Source organism: Somniosus microcephalus, chromosome 12 (genome assembly GCF_052327205.1).
Source record: "Somniosus microcephalus isolate GS21.2 chromosome 12, FLI_Smic_1.0, whole genome shotgun sequence".
Classification (NCBI taxonomy): domain Eukaryota; kingdom Metazoa; phylum Chordata; class Chondrichthyes; order Squaliformes; family Somniosidae; genus Somniosus; species Somniosus microcephalus.
This window is the reverse complement of record NC_140998.1, coordinates 225,867,491-225,883,383: the sequence shown is the minus strand read 5'-3', so window position 1 is coordinate 225,883,383 and position 15,893 is coordinate 225,867,491. Positions and strand designations below refer to the sequence as shown.

The 15,893-nt window shown below is 47.7% G+C and overlaps 2 pseudogenes across 1 annotated transcript in view; one reads left to right on the top strand and one right to left on the bottom strand.

Annotated features, from left to right (window-relative positions):
- LOC147110207 (histone-lysine N-methyltransferase PRDM9-like) overlaps positions 1 to 15,893 on the top strand; it is a 284,616-nt pseudogene that overhangs the window by 34,911 nt on the left and 233,812 nt on the right.
- The window catches only part of LOC147110209 (uncharacterized), a 144,553-nt pseudogene continuing 143,341 nt past the window's right edge, over positions 14,682 to 15,893 (bottom strand). The window contains exon 3 of the transcript XR_015080408.1: positions 14,682 to 15,187. The product of XR_015080408.1 is annotated as an uncharacterized LOC147110209 (transcript). The remainder of the gene's footprint in view (positions 15,188 to 15,893) is intronic.

The window sequence follows — 15,893 nt, the reverse complement described above, 5'->3', positions numbered from 1 at the left end:
ATTCAAGAAAGGAGGGAGAGAGAAAACATCGAACTACCGTCCAATTAGCTTGACATCAATTGTCGAGGAAATGCTGGAATCCATTATTAAGGAAGTGGTAACAGGGCATTTAGAAAATCGTAATATCATTAGGCAGAGTCAACATGGTTTTATGAAAGAGAAATCGTGTTTAACAAATTTATTAGAGTTTTTTGAGGATGTAACTCGCAGGGTAGATTGTAAATTTGGATTTCCAAAAGGCATTCGATAAGGTGCCACATAAAAGGTTGTTCTGCAAGATAAGGGCTCATGCGGTTGAGGGTAATTTATCAGCATGGATAGAGGATTGGTTGACGGACAGAAAACGGAGAGTAGGGATAAACGCATCATTTTCGGGTTGGCGGGCTGTAACTAGTGGGGTGCCGCAAGGATCAGTACTTGGGCCTCAGTTATTCACAATTTATATTAATAACTTAGATGAAGGGACCGAGTGTAATGTATCCAGGTTTGCTGACGTTACAAAACTAGGTGGGAAAGTGAGCTGTGAGGAGGGCACAAAGAGCCTGTAAAGGGGTATAGACAGGTTAAGTGAGTGGGCAATAAGGTGGCAGATGGAGTATAATGTGAGGAAATCTGAGGTTATTCAGTTTGGTAGGAAGAATAGAAAAACAGAATATATTTTAAATGGTGAGAAACTATTAAATGTTGGTGTTCAGAGAGATTTAGGTGTCCTCATACAGGAAGCACAGAGTTAGCAAGCAGGTACAGCAAGCCATTAGGATGGCAAATGGCAAGACGGTCTTTATTGCAAGGGGGCTGTAGGACAAGATTAAGGAAGTCTCGCGACAGTTGTGCAGGGCTTTCGTGAGACCACACCTGGAGTACTGTGCACAGTTTTGGTCACCTTATCTGAGGAAGGATATACTTGCCTTAGAGGCGGTGCAACAAAGGTTCACTGGATTGATTCCTGGGATGAGCGGGTTATCCTATGAGGAGAGATTGAGTAGATTGAGCCCATACACTGGAGTTTAGAAGAATGAGGGGTGATCTCATTGAAATATATAAGATTCTGAGGGCGATTGTAGGGTAGACTGAGAGGCTGTTTCCCCTGGCTGGACAGTCGAGAACTAGGGGGCATAGTCTCAGGATAAGGGGTCGGCCATTTAAGACTGAGATGAGGAGGAATTTCTTCACTCAGGGAGTTGTGAATCTTTAGAATTCTCTGCCCCAAAGGGCTATGGATGCTGAGTCATTGAGTATATTCAATGCTGAGATAGATAGACTTTTGGAATCTAGGGGAATCAAGGGATATGGAGATCGGGCGGGAAAGTGGAGTTGAGGTCGAAGATCAGTCATGATCTTATTGAATGGTGGAGAAGGCTCGAGGGGCCGTATGGCCGACTCCTGCTCCTAATTCTTATTATGTCTTATATAATGCAACATAAAACCAGAAAATGCTGGCAATACTCAGCAGGTCAGACAGCATCTGTGGAGAGAGAAACAGAGTTAACGTTTCAGGTCAATGACCCTTCGTAAGAACTCTTATGTCCTTATGTTATGTATAGAGACTAAGGAAGCTCTGATTGGTTCCCTTGGATGACAAGTCCTGATTGCTGATTGGTCCCCTTGGAGGACAAGACACACCCAGCAGTTTCTCTGGAATGTGTAATTAGATCCTCCCAGCCGACGTAATCAGTTACTTTGCAAAGTGTAATTCGAGCCATTCTGACTATGTACTCCAGACAGAACAGAGCTCACTTGGAACAGACAGGGCTCACACTCGCGGGGGAAGACCATCTCCCATCCCCCAAACAACTTCCTGACCTCCCCACCCAACTTCCTGACCTCCTCCCCACCGTCACGTCACGTCAGAATGTGAATTCTCAGTGTAAGGATGTGCCGAAATGCAGTAGTTGCATTTTACAGCCAGTTGGTCGTGTTTCAACGTCCCAGCGTCCTGTATCACTGTATCCACTGACACTTGGTGAGCAACACCATGGGGGGGGGTGTGTGCTGGGGGTGGGGTGGCGTGTGCTGGGGGGTGGGGTGGGGTGTGTGATGGGCGTGGGTGGGGTGTGTGCTGGGGGGGTGGGGTGGCGTGTGCTGGGGGGTGGGGTGGCGTGTGCTGGGGGTGGGGTGGGGTGTGTGCTGGGGGGCTGGGGTGTGTGCGGGGGGGGTGTGCTGGGGGGGTGTGTGCTGGGGGTGGGGTGGGATGTGTGCTGGGTGGTGGGGTGTGTGCTGGGGGGGTGTGCTGGGGGGGGAGGTGTGCTGGGGGTGGGGTGGGGTGTGTGCTGGGGGTGGGGTGGGGTGTGTGCTGGGGTGGGGGGGTGCTGGGGGGGGTGCGTGGGGGGTGGGGGGGGTGCTGGGGGGTGGGGGGGTGCTGGGGTGTGTGCTGGGGGTGGGTGGGTGTGTGCTGGGGGGTGGGGTGGGGTGTGTGCTGGGGGGTGGGGTGTGTGCTGGGGGTGGGGGTGTGTGTGTGCTGGGGGTGTGTGCTGGGGGTGGGGTGGTGTGTGTGCTGGGGTGGGGGTGTGTGCTGGGGGGTGTGTGTGCTGGGGGGTGGGGTGGGGTGTGTGTGTGCTGGGGGTGTGTGCTGGGGGTGGGGTGGGGTGTGTGCGGTGTGTGCTGGGGTCTGGTGGGGTGTGTGCTGGGTGTGGGGTGGGGTGTGGTGTGTGCTGGGGGTGGGGCTGTGTGTGCTTGGGGTGGGGTGTGTGCTGGGGGTGGGGGTAGGTGCTGGGGGGTGGGGTGTGTGCTGGGGGGTGGGGTGGGGTGTGTGCTGGGGGGTGGGGTGGGGTGTGTGCTGGGGGGGTGGGGTGGGGTGTGTGGTGGGGGGGTGCTGGGGAGGTGGGGTGTGTGCTGGGGGGTGGGGTGGGGTGTGTGCTGGGGGGGGTTTGTGTGCTGGGGGTGGTGGGGTGTGTGCTGGGGGGGTGGGGTGGGGTGTGTGCTGGGGGGGTGGGGTGGGGTGTGTGCTGGGGGGGTGGGGTGGGGTGTGTGCTGGGGGGGTGGGGTGGGGTGTGTGCTGGGTGGGGATGGGGTGTGTGCTGGGTGTGTGGGGTGTGTGCTGGGGGTGTGGGGTTGGGTGTGTGCTGGGGGGTGTGCTGGGGGGTGTGTGCTGGGGGTGGGGTGGCATGTGTGCTGGGGGTGGGGGGTGTGTGTGCTGGGGGTGTGTGTGCTGGGGGGGTGGGGTGGGGTGTGTGCTGGGGGTGGGGTCACGTGTGTGCTGGGGGGTGGGGTCACGTGTGTGCTGGGGGGGTGGGGGGTGTGCTGGGGTGTGGGGGGGGTGTTGGGGGGGTTGGGGGTGTGTGCTGGGGTGGGGTGGGGTGTGTGCTGGGGGGTGGAGGAGGGTGTGTGCTGGGGGTGTGGTGGTGTGTGCTGAGGGGTGGTGTGGGGTGTGTGCTGGGGTTGGGGTGGGGTGTGTGCTGGGGGGGATGCTGGGGTGGGGTGGGGTGGTCTGCAGAGATGGCTAATAATGGAAGTCCTTATGTTTACACTAAATATTGCAACTTTCATATGCATCATCGAAAATTTACAGTCATGTTTAATTTGAACTGCATTCTCTTTCTGATCAAATGCTCCGCTTTACAGATTGTAGCAGTGAAGGATGAAATAAGGCTCGTGCTTAAAGCTTATCTCCGGGGTTTCCGCCAGTTTTGACGTGTGTTTTTACAGACTGACTTTGGATGAAAACTTGTTGGAAACAAATGAGATTTTCCCCACTCTTCCCTAGTAGAATAGTGTGTCATTGTGGAAGGATTTGTCGGCGGCGGATTATGAGTCTGACGGGCCGCCACGTGTCTATTCTTTCCATGGCCGTAAACATCTTTATTCCAGTCGATGAGGCCGGAGAGTCTTATGGGTCTGACGCCCACACCCAGCAGAAAAGAGTATTCGGCTGGAATCAACCTAGAATTGTGAGTCAGATCTTAAATTTCCACTCTCCAGTATTGTTGGAAACTGGGCTGGAAACCGACTCCTTTGGGCTCAGAGGCCACAATGCTACCAGTAAGTCAAGGCTCACTCGGGCAAACTGGTGCCAAGCCATTGGTAGTTTAAAAAAAAGCATAAGATTATAGTGTTTATTTCTACCCTCCACTTCACCCCTGCTCCGGCCTCTAGGGGGCGCACTATTGTTGAATTTCCCTCCTTTTCTGCACACTTCATTTCTAACACAAACTTCCTTCAGGACGGTACGTGAATGCAAATCTTGGTTGAATGCAAATCATGTTAGACTTTTCAACCATCTTTCCCCAGGTGTAATTGACTGCCAGATGGTAACAAACAATCTCCAGATTACTACCAGTGCCACGTGCTAGTGAGTACAGATATAGGAAGATAGAGCAGATGAATGCGGGCTGGAGAGATGGTGTCAGAGGGGGGGGCTTTAGATTCCTGAGGAATTGGAACCGTTTCTGGGGGAGGTGGGACCTCTACAAGCCAGACAGGTAGAACCTCAACGGGAAAGGGCCCAATGTCCTCGCGGGGGATTTTGCTAGTGCTGTTGGGGAGGGTTTAAACTAGCTTGGCAGGGGGATGGGAACCTGAGGGTACAAGCAGAAGGGAGAAAAGCTAAGCTGGAAATAGATGATAGGGGTTCAGGTGAAAGGGTATTTAGGAAGGCAAATAGAAAGGAGAAGGCAATAGTGCAGGGCAACGACAGGGGTAACGATAACCAGAATGCATCAGGAAGGGGCAGAGCGTACGTGCGTAAGAGTGCACCAGAAAATAGAGTCAGAGTAAGGAAAAATGGTAAGATAAAATTAAAGGCTCTTTATCTCAATGCACGCAGCATTCATAACAAGATAGATGAGTTGAGGGTACAAATAGAAATAAATGGGTATGATCTGATAGCCATTACAGAGATGTGGTTGCAAGGTGACCAAGGCTGAATATTCAGGGGTATTTAACATTTCGGAAGGACAGGCAGAAAGGAAAAGGAGGTGGGGTAGCTCTGTTAATAAAGGATGAGATCACTGCAGTGGTGAGGAATGATATTGGCTCAGAAGCTCAACATGTAGAGTCAGTTTGGGTGGAGGTAAGAAATATCAAGGGTAAGAAGCCATTGGTGGGAGTAGTCTATAGGCCCCCTAACAGTAGCTATACTGTAAGACAGAGTATAAATCAAGAAATAATGGGGGCTTGTAAGAAAGGTACTGAAATAATCATGGGTGATTTTAATCATCATATAGATTGGACAAATCAAATTGGCAAGGATAGCCTTGAGGATGAGTTCATAGAGTGTATTCGGGATGGTTTCTTAGAGCAATACGTTGAGGAACCAACTAGGGAGAAGGCGATTTTAGATCTGGTAATGTGTAATGAGACAGGATTAATTAATGATCTCATAGTAAAGGATCCCCTAGGAAAGAGTGATCATAGCATGGTAGAATTTCAAATTCAGTTTGAAGGTGAGAAACTTGGGACTGAAACAAGTGTTCTAAAGTTAAATAAAGGCAATTACATTGGTATGAGGACAGAGTTGGCTAAAGTGGACTGGGAAAATTGATTAAAGGGTAAGACGGTAGATCAGCAGTGGCAGACATTTAAGGAGATATTTCATAAATCACAGCAAAGGTGTATTCCAGTGAGAAAGAAAGACTCCACAAGAAGGATGTACTAACCGTGGCTAACTAAGGGAGTTAAGGATGGTATCAAATTGAAAGAAAAGGCATACATTGGCCCAGAAATTTGAGTCGGGGGCTTGCCGCGCGTGTAAGCCCCCGATCTGCACTTACTCGACGCGCCGGCCATTGAGCTTCAGGGACGCCTGGAATTGCTGTTTTAAAATGTTGACTCCCGGGCAGCGTCTGACGTCACGCCGCCCAGGTGTGCAGCCAGCGCGAAGCCTGTAGCGCGCTGTGCAACTGAGACACGCCCCTTGAGGTCTCAGTTTAACAGGACACGCCCCCAATGTTTCTGCCAAGCTGCTAAGCATTTTTACATGCAAAGCAGCAGTTTAAATAGGTATTTGGAAGTTTTTTGAAGCTTTTGGTAACTTTTGTAAACTTTTAAAAACGTTTACATTATTTTGAAGAATCTGAAGTAGTTTTAAACAGAATTAAAGCAATTTAAAGACTTTTAAAAGCCCTAAAAGAATTTTTTTAATTCCATTTATTTATTTAGCAATGTCGTCGTCATACGTGTCTTCACAGTGTTCCCTTTGGGGAACTGTATGAAGTGGTGGAAGGATTTATGGCCATGATTAACGCTCATTCCGTGACCGTAACCATCTTTGAACCAGCCATTAGGGCGGTTAGTCCGATGGCGGGAGGGTTTTACGGGCTCCCACAAGCTATACAAGGAGGGGGGGCCACCCACACCCACGGACGCAAATATCCCACTGGATGTCAACCCAGAATTTAGAGCCGGAGCTCCGACTCCACTTGCCGGGACTGTCTGGAGCGGGGTTCGAAACCCTACCCTGATCTGGCCCAGCGGCGGGGATCCTACCGCTATGCCAAAGGCCCAATCTGATTAGCAACGTGAAATGGCTGGAATGAGCACAATTCACAGCATTAAAAGAACTCACAATTGAACTGATGATGACCTCAGCAATCTCCTCAAGGAGGTGGAGGTGGAGGCGCAGCACCTGCTCATCATTGGTAATGAGAAGTCAAAGGCGCCGCAAAAAGGGCAGATGATAGCTTGGTCTTTCAAGTGGCAGCATAGGGCTCCAGTCACGGGGAGGGAAAAGGCGCAGGAAATGTATGGGTGTCACCTTTTGTGCGGAGTGGGCCTTTTGCGTAGCAGTAAGCATCCCCACCGCTGGGCCAGAAGGAGTAGGGTTTCGAACCCCACTCCAGACAGTCCCGGCAAGTGGAGTCGGAGCTCCAACTATAAATTCTGGGTGGACATCCAGCGGGATACTTGCGTCCGCGGGTGTGGGTGGCCCCCCCCCCTCAGATGGGTTGTGGGAGCCCGTAAAACCCTCACGCCATAGGACTAACCACCCTAATGGCTGGTTCAAAGATGGTTATGGTCACGGAATGAGCGTTAATCACGGCCATAAATCCTTCCAGCACTTCATACAGTTCCCGAAAGGGAACTGTGTGAGGATACGTACGACGATGACCTCTTGCGCAATGCACCTCCTTGGACCCTCAGTCGCAGATGCGAGGGGGCAAATCGTGCAATTGTTAAATTTTTCATTTTATTGACATGTAAAATGTTGGCCCAGTAATTCCCTTCCAAATGCGCGAGTACGGTCGGGGTACTTACGCGCCTGGCCGGAGGAAATGCCGGTTTTCAGCATGCACAGCGCATGCGGGGAAAACCGGCATTTCCTGTCCTCTGAATGAAGGGGTTCAGAGGCAGAACGCGTGCGCAGTAAAATTCGCCGCTTTCATTCATGCTTTCAGTGAGGTCAAGTCCTTACAACTTACACATGAAGAAAGCATGGGTACAGTTGCTCCAGAGGCTGCGGAGGAAGATATTTCTTATTGTGGAGCTTCTGAAAGTATGTATGTCTGTATATATTCCTTTGCGTGTTATGTATATATTCCTTTACTTATGTGTATGAATGTATTATTTAATTATGACTTTCAGAGAAAGTAACTTATTGAAAAATCATAATTAAAAACATACATTCATACACATAAGTAAAGGAATATAAAACATACATACATATACGTAAAGGAATATATGCGGACATACATACATAATTACTTATTACTGATGAAAAGTTTCTTTCTTAAAAGTGCTGGAAATGTTACATTACTCATTTTAGAACACTCATTTTCACATTCAATTCACACAGCCACAATTGCTCTTTCTACCTACCGTTCTGAAAACCCGTTTTAAAAAAAAAAAAAATTTAAACTTTAAAACTTACTTAAAATTTCTTAAAATAACTTCCCTCCCTTTCCCAAACAAAAACATTGCCTTTCAGAAGCTCCACGATAAAATATATCTTCCTCCGCAGCCTTGGAACAACTTTACACATGCTTTTTTCAAGTGTAACTTGTAAGGACTTACCCTCACTGAATCCATGAATGAAATCGACGAAGTTCACTGCGCAAGCGCTGCCTGTGCAGTCGCACGCGCTGTGCCTCTGAACCCCTTCGTTCCGAGGACTGGAAATGCCGGCGTTCCCCGCATGCGCTGTGCATGCTGAACGCCGGCATTTCCAGCGGCCAGATGCGTGAGTACCCAGACCGTACTCACGCATTTGGTCACGAATTTCTGGCCCAATGTTGCGAAGGTTAGTGGTAGGCCAGAGGCTAAAAAAAATTAAGTGGGAGAAGTTAGAATACGAGATTAAACTACCAAATAATATAAAAACAGATTGTAAGAGCTTCTACAGGTATATAAAAAGGAATAGAGTAGCTAAAGTAAACGTTGGTCCGTTCGAGGAGGAGACTGGGGAATTAATAATGGGAAATAGAGAAATGGCAGAGACTTTAAACAATTATTTAGGCTCGGTCTTCACGGTAGAAGACACTAAAAACATCCCAATAAGAATAGATAATCAAGGGGCTATAGAGAGAGAGGAACTTAAACAATCTCTATCACTAGAGAAAAAGTACTAGGCAAACTAATGGTGCTAATGGTCGACAAGTCCCCTGGACCTGATGGCCTGCATCCTAGGGTCTTAAACAAGTGGCTGCAGAGATAGTGAATGCGTTGGTTGTAATCTATCAAAATTCCCTGGACTCTGGAGAGGTCCCAGCGGATTGGAAAACTGCAAATGTAATGCCCCTATTCAAGAAAGGAGGGAGACAGAAAGCAGGAAACTATAGGCCAGTTAGCCTAACTTCTGTCATTGGGAAAATGCTGGAATCCATTATTAAGGAGGTAATAGCAGGACATTTAGAAAATCATAAGACAATCAAGAAAAGTCAGCATAGTTTTATGAAAGGGAAATCGTGTTTGACAAATTTGCTAGAGTTCTTTGTGGATGTAAAAAACGGGGTGGATAAAGGGGAACCAGTAGATGTAGTGTATTTGGATTTCCAGAAGGCATTTGATAAGGTGCCACATAAAAGGTTACTGCACAAGATAAGAGTGCACAGGTTGGGGATAATATATTGGCCCAGTAATTCCGTTCCAAACGCGTGAGTACGGTCGGGGTACTCACGCGTCTGGCCGGAGGAAATGCCAGTTTTCAGCATGCACAGCGCATGCGGAGAAAACCGGCATTTCCTGTCCTCTGAACGAAGGGGTTCAGAGGCACAGCGCGTGCGCAGTGAACTTCGTCGATTTCATTCATGGATTCAGTGAGGTTAAGTCCTTACAACTTACACATGAAAAAAGCATGTGTAAAGTTGCTCCAGAGGCTGCGGAGGAAGATATATTTTATCGTGGAGCTTCTGAAAGGCAATATTTTTGTTTGGGAAAGGGAGGAAAGTTATTTTAAGAAATGCTGAGGTAAGTTTTAAAGTTTTTTTTTTTTAAACGGGTTTTCAGTACTGTAGGTAGAAGGAGCAATTGTGGCTATGTGAATTGAATTTGCTGTGTTTATTAAATGTGAAAATGACTGTTCTAAAATGAGTAATGTAACATTTCCAACATTTTTAAGAAAGAAACTGTTCATCAGTAATATATTCTTTTAAGTAATTATGTATGTATGTCCGTATATATTCCTTTACGTATATGTATATATTCCTTTACTTATATGTATGAATGTATGTATTTAATTATGATTTTCCAATAAGTTACTTTCTCTGAAAGTCATAATTAAATACATACATTCATACACATAAGTAAAGGAATATATACATACATATACGCAAAGGAATATATACAGACATACATACATAATTACTTAAAAGAATATATTACTGATGAAAAGTTTCTTTCTTAAAAATGTTGGAGTCGTTTTCACATTTAATAAACACAGTAAATTAAATTCAAATAGCCACAATTGCTCCTTCTACCTACAGTACTGAAAACCCGTTTTAAAAAACAAAAATAAACTTTAAAACTTACCTCAGCGTTTCTTAAAATAACTTTCCTCCCTTTCCCATACAAAAATATTGCCTTTCAGAAGCTCCACGATAAAATATATCTTCCTCCGCAGCCTCTGGAGCAACTGTACTCATGCTTTTTTCATGTGTAAGTTGTAAGGACTTAACCTCACTGAAAGCATGAATGAAACCGGCGAATTTTACTGCGCACGCGCTGCCTGTGCAGTCGCACGCGTTCTGCCTCTGAACCCCTTTGTTCAGAGGACAGGAAATGCCGGTTTTCCCCGCATGCGCTGTGCATGCTGAAAACCGGCATTTCCTCTGGCCAGACGCGTGAGTACCCCGACCGTACTCACGTGTTTGGAACGGAATTACTGGGCCGTTCATTTTACATGTCAATAAAATGAAAAATTTAACAATTGCACGATTTGGCCCCTCGCATCTGCGACTGAGGGTCCAAAGAGGTGCATTGCGCAAGAGGTCATCGTCGTACGTATCCTCACACTGTTCCCTTTCGGGAACTGTATGAAGTGGTGGAAGGATTTCTGGCCACGTTAACGCTCCTTCCGTGACCATAACCATCTTCATACCAGCCATTAGGGTGGTTAGTCCTATGGCGTGAGGGTTTTACGGGCTCCCACAACCCATCTGAGGGGGGGGGGCCACCCCACACCCGCGGACGCAAGTATCCCACTGGATGTCCACCCAGAATTTATAGTTGGAGCTCCGACTCCACTTGCCGGGACTGTCTGGAGCGGGGTTCGAAACCCTACTCCTTCTGGCCCAGCGGCGGGGATGCTTACCGCTACGCAAAAGGCCCACTCCACGCAAAAGGTGACACCCATACGTTTCCTGTGCCTTTTCCCTCCCTGTGACTGGAGCCCTATGCTGCCACTTGAAAGACCAAGCTATCATCTGTCCTTTTTGCGGCGCCTTTGACTTCTCATTACCAATGATGAGCAGGCGCTGCGCCTCCACCTCGTTGAGGAGATTGCTGAGGTCATCATCAGTTCAATTGTGAGTTCTTTTAATGCCGTGAATTGTGCTCATTCCAGCCATTTCACGTTGCTAATCTGAGTGGGCCTTTGGCATAGCGGTAGCATCCCCGCCGCTGGGCCACACGGCGTAGGGTTTCTAACCCCGCTCCAGACAGTCCCGGCAAGTGGAGTCGGAGCTCCGGCTCTAAATTCTGGGTAGACATCCAGTGGGATATTTGCGTCCGTGGGTGTGGGTGGCCCCCCCCCCTCGTATAGGTTGTGGGAGCCCGTAAAACCCTCCCGCCATAGGACTAACCACCCTAATGGCTGGTACAAAGATGGTTACGGTCACGGAAGGAGCGTTAATCACGGCCAGAAATCCTTCCACCACTTCATACAGTTCCCCAAAGGGAACAGTGTGAAGACACGTACGACGATGACGTTGCTAATTAAATAAATGGAATGAAAAAAATGCTTTCAGGGCTTTTAAAAGTCTTTAAATCGCTTTATTTCTGTTTAAAACTACTTCAGATTCTTCAAAATAATGTAAATGTTTTTAAAAGTTTATAAAAGTTACCAAAAGCTTCTTAAAAATACCAAAAACCTATTTAAAATGCTGCTCTACATGTAAAAATGCTTTGCAGCTTGTGCGAAACATTGGGGGCGTGTCCTTTTAAAATGAGACCTCAAGGGGCGTGTCTCACTTGCACTGTGCGCTCCAGGCTTCGCGCTGGCTGCACGCCTGGGCGGCGTGACGTCAGACGCTGCCCGGGAGTCAACATTTTAAAACAGCAATTCCAGGCGTCCCTGAAGCTCAACGGCCGGCGCGTCAGGTAAGTGCAGATCGGGGGCTTGCACGCGCGGCAAGCCCCCGACCCGAATTTCTGCCCCATTAGCATGGTTAGGGGGTTGGCTAACTAACAGAAAACAGAGAGTCGGGATAAATGGGTCATTTTCCAGTTGGCAATCAGTAACTAGTGGGGTGCCACAGGGATCAGTGCTGGGGCCTCAACTATTTACAATCTATATTAATGACTTGGATGAAGAGGCCGAGTGTACTGTAGCCAAATTTGCTGATGGTACAAAGATAGGTGGGTGAGCAAGTCTTGAGGAGGACACAAGGAGTCTGGAAAGGGGTATAGAGAGGTTAAGTGAGTGGGCAAACATTTGGCAGATGGAGTATAATGTGGGAAAATGTGAGGTTATCCACTTTGGAAGGAAGAATGAAAAAGCAAATTATTATTTAAATGGAGCGAGACTACAAAATGCTGCGGTACAGCGGGATCTGGGGGTCCTAGTACATGAAACACAAAGTTAGCATGCAGGTACAGCAGGTAATTAGGAAGGCTAATGGAGTGTTGGCCTTTATTGCAAGGGGTATGGAGTATAAAAAGGTTGAGGGAAGGTTGATGTAACTTCACAGGGCGCTAGTGAGACTGCACCTGGAGTACTGCGTACAGTTTTGGTCTCCATATTTAAGGAAGGATATACTTGCACTGGAGGTTCATGAGGTTGATTCCTGGGATGAAGGGGCTGACGTATGACGAAAGGTTGAGCAGGCTGGGCCTATACTCATTGGAGTTTAGAAGAATGAGAAGTGATCTTATTGAAACATATAAAATTCTGAGGGGGATTGACAGTGCGGATGCTGAGAGGATGTTTCCCCTAGTGGGGGTATCTAGAACTAGGGGGGCACAGTTTCAGGATAAGGGGTCGCCCATTTAAGACGGAGATGAGGAGGAATTTCTTCTCTCAGAGGGTCGTGAATCTTTGGAATTCTCTACCCTGGAGAGCTGTGGAGGCGGAGTCACTGAACACATTCAAGGCAGAGATTGACAGACATTTGAACTACAAGGGAGTCGAGGGGTACGGGGAGCGGGCGGGGAAGTGGTGTTGAGGCCAAGATTGGATCAGCCAAGACCTTATTGAATGGCGGAGCAGGCTCGAGGGGCTGATTGGCCGACTCCTGCTCCTGTTTCTTATGTAAACAAACAGTAACCGTGGAGTTCATGAGGTTAAAGTTTCACCTGATGTTGCTGTCAGTGGATTATCTGTAGCGAGAGAAGTAGGTGCAGTTCCTACAGAAAATGACAACAAATTAACATAAATAAAAGAATTTGATCAAAATAGATACTGAGGCTGAAAATGATCGATGAAGGTCGTTGCAAAAACGACCCCAATGGTTGACTCATGTCCTTCAGGGAGGGACCTGGGCTACAGGGGACTCCCGTCCCACACTACTTGGCTCAATCTTACTGCCCTGAAGCAACCACGGATGGACAATAAACACGGTCTTACCAACGTCATTTGCAGCTTAAGGACAAACTGAACAATTAGGTGTTTCTGGAGGTAGTGATTGGGGTTCAATGCATGTGAAGATATGGTAGGAAATTTCCAATAGGTTCTGGATAGATTTTGAAATGTGCTTAGGGTTATACTAACACTGAAAAAGCTTCAACATAAAACAGCCATGTTAAAGTACGGGTGGAAAACTCATTAATTGTCATTACCCTGTCCAATAATATCACGGAGATGTTTCGACCTGTTCAAACGGCAATTAAAGTACTGGACATAGCAATGTCTTACAAAGAAGGTAAATGTCATTGGGATAAACATGACACATTCACTCCCTGCTTTCAAATACCTGCTTGGAGCGAAGTTCAGCAAGATTATGTATGGACAGGGATCTCCCCAAGTATAAGTCAGGTACTGTCAGTGTGTAAATGGATTCTGTAGGAACAGTCTCCCACCCACTGCTACTTTACACAGAGCATTTGGGTTTATTGCTAACAGATTTGGAACATTGCACAATACCCGCAATCAACTTGCCCATTTGTTGAAAGGATCCATAATTCTGGTACAAATTTCACTGTATTTACAGCTCACCGACCCCCGCCTCACACATACATACCAACATTGAATGGTTTACAATGTCTCATCTCCTGATTCATTCCTGCAGTTACTAGACTTTGGTCGGAGCGTTCCCACCTCTGAGTCAGAAGTGGTATGGGATTGAACAATGCGAGAGGATCACTAGTTTGATATCCAGTAGGATACACGGGTCCGGTGGGTGTGAGTGACCTCCATTAGGAAGCCCATAAGAGTTCGCCCTCTGGAACGAACCTCCCTATTGGCTGGTGTAAGGATGGTTACAGCCATGGAAGGAATGTTCAGGTGATGGCCTATCAGACTGTTAATCTGCCTGCGAATCCTTCCACTGCTGCACACTGTTCTCCAAGGGAAGTGTATGAAGGTACAAAAACCCACATTGACCATGTGCTGCTGCACTGTCAATCTTCAGGATGCAACATTCTATTGAGAATAACATCAAATCCTCATAGAAAAAAAATCTAATGTCAATGGGAGTCAGGTGTAACACTCTACTGAGTGGGTTTTGGATGACACACAGGAAGATGGCAGCTGGTGTCGAGGCCAATCATCACAGCGTTAGGACTTCACATCTGGCGTAACTCAGGCAGGCATCCTTGGCCCAACCACCATCCAGATGTTCTGTCAGTAACATTTTCTCTGTCATAAGATCGGGAGTGGGGTTATTCGCTGACCATTCTGCTGTGGCCAGCTCCTTTCACACTTACAGCAGGACAATGGCTGGTACGATTCGTACCACAGGAGTGCCTGTTGATGACCATCTCAAGCAACAGAAAGACCACCGCCTCCCCATGACCTTCAGCAGCGCTGCAACTTCCGAATCAACTAATAGAATCCTGGCCAGAAGCTTAAACAGAGCACTCTGGATCCAGGAGGACAGCAGAGGCTGGTTACTGTGCGGTGATTTGGATCACCTCATGACTGTTTGAAGCCTTTTCACTGCCTTCATTGCTCAAGTCGAGAGTTCAATGAAAGACTCACCAGCTGACCGGCTGTGTGCAGTCACAACAGCACTCGGGCAGCTCAGCACCAAGCAGGACAGAGCAGCCTGCCAACTCCACTTTCTACAAGTGATACTGGCGAGATATTGACATCAATCATGCGGGCAAATGGAAGTTTTGTTTGAGATGCGGGCCAACCTGATATCTCCAAGAGACGGCTATAAGAGCAAATCTTTCCATTCTTCAATCTTACAGTATATGTGTAGCATCCCGCATCAGGGAGTTGAAAATTATTGATGATTAAACTTGAAATCGAACTTGTGCCGCTTGTCTTTATGAATCAGCGCATTGTTCAGTTTCCACAGGATTTCAATCCCTTTCCAAGTTACTCGGGTATTTTCAATGCTCCAATCGATACTGTTGAAATAGGACAGCCCGGGCATCTCACAGGTCAGATTTACGGAGCTTCCCAGGGGAATCGGGCCGGCTGGGATCACAGACACTGTGGGAAGAGGATAACTGGTTAAACTGACAAAAGACACCATAGATTAAATTATGGCCTAGAACTGCATTCGCGGCCGAATACTTGCGCACAGGGTCAGGCGCACATGCTGCACACGTCATGTCACATAGTCCCAGGCACCACCTTAAATTCCTGCTTGAAACTCATTAAAATGATACACGTGCCACCAGCCCTTCCCCTACTGTGCAGTGCCATTTTTCCTGTTTCGGGTTAGGTCCGGAAATCGGGTGTGTCTCCCGACCCTTAACGGGAGACAGCAACTCTTAAAGGGGAGGTGCACTCTGTCTACAGACAGCGGGAAACGTTGTCAGAGGGATAACGTTGCTGCAAAAGATCCGGTTAGGGCCTCAAGGTTCTCCAATGTCACGTTGGTGGCATTAATGCAGACAGTGGACAGGAGGGGGGACATCCTGTTCCCGAAACACCTCCACCGCCAGTGAGGAGAGCAAGGCAAGGAACGTTCATCCCAGCACATGGCTGCCACACTGAAAGACGTTCAATGACCTCAGGAGAGTTGTCAAGGTAGCGATACTGCTCTTTCTCCCTGCTCACAGCTCTACCACTAACAAGATCATTATTCAAAATACTCACAATACAACCACCCCGCTTCCCTTCATTCTCCGCAAATCAATGCAGCAAACCACTTTGGCTCCTTCTCCTCAAACTCACCACTATTACACAGTGC